Source organism: Nanorana parkeri, unplaced genomic scaffold (genome assembly GCF_000935625.1).
Source record: "Nanorana parkeri isolate BGI_ZX_2015 unplaced genomic scaffold, ASM93562v1 scaffold405, whole genome shotgun sequence".
NCBI lineage: Eukaryota > Metazoa > Chordata > Amphibia > Anura > Dicroglossidae > Nanorana > Nanorana parkeri.
In genome coordinates, this window is record NW_017306673.1 from 125,845 (window position 1) to 126,382 (window position 538).

The following is a 538-nucleotide window of genomic DNA, read 5'->3' on the forward strand; positions in this document are numbered from 1 at the left end:
AACAAAACCATTTAAAATCTATTGCTCAGTAAGCCACAAATGATGCAAAACCCCCTTGTGTGACCAAGTGTTATAAAATAAAAGGTATGAAATGAAAACATATTTACAGGAAAGGCAAATTAGAGGAAGCCTAAACTCCAGCTTTAAATGAATACATTCTACCAGAGGGTGTTCCAATGTAAAGCTGCCCATACACCTTACAATTTATCTGCAGATTGTCTGTGGTCGGATGGAAAAAGTGCAACAGATTGGCCCAGGTGGAGATTACTCCATCCACACAGTTAAGTGTAGATGGAGGAATCTGTTGCACCTTTTCTATCTGACCATAGAAAATCTGCAGATAATTGTAAAGTGTGTGGGCAGCTTTACATCTCAAAGTACATTACATAATAAAATGTCAGGATGGAATACAAAGGCAAAACAATTGGTACAAAGACCCCCCCCTCATATCAACCATTGACATCACCAATACCACCCCATCACCTGGGGCAACCATGGACATCACCTATACCCCAACACCCCCTCCCCTTTATCAGCC

General features: G+C 40.9%; 1 protein-coding gene across 3 annotated transcripts in view; it reads right to left on the reverse strand.

Moving 5' to 3' along the window:
* The window catches only part of U2AF2 (U2 small nuclear RNA auxiliary factor 2), a 25,790-nt gene that overhangs the window by 23,766 nt on the left and 1,486 nt on the right, over window positions 1-538 (reverse strand). The gene's annotated exons all lie outside the window — the stretch shown is intronic.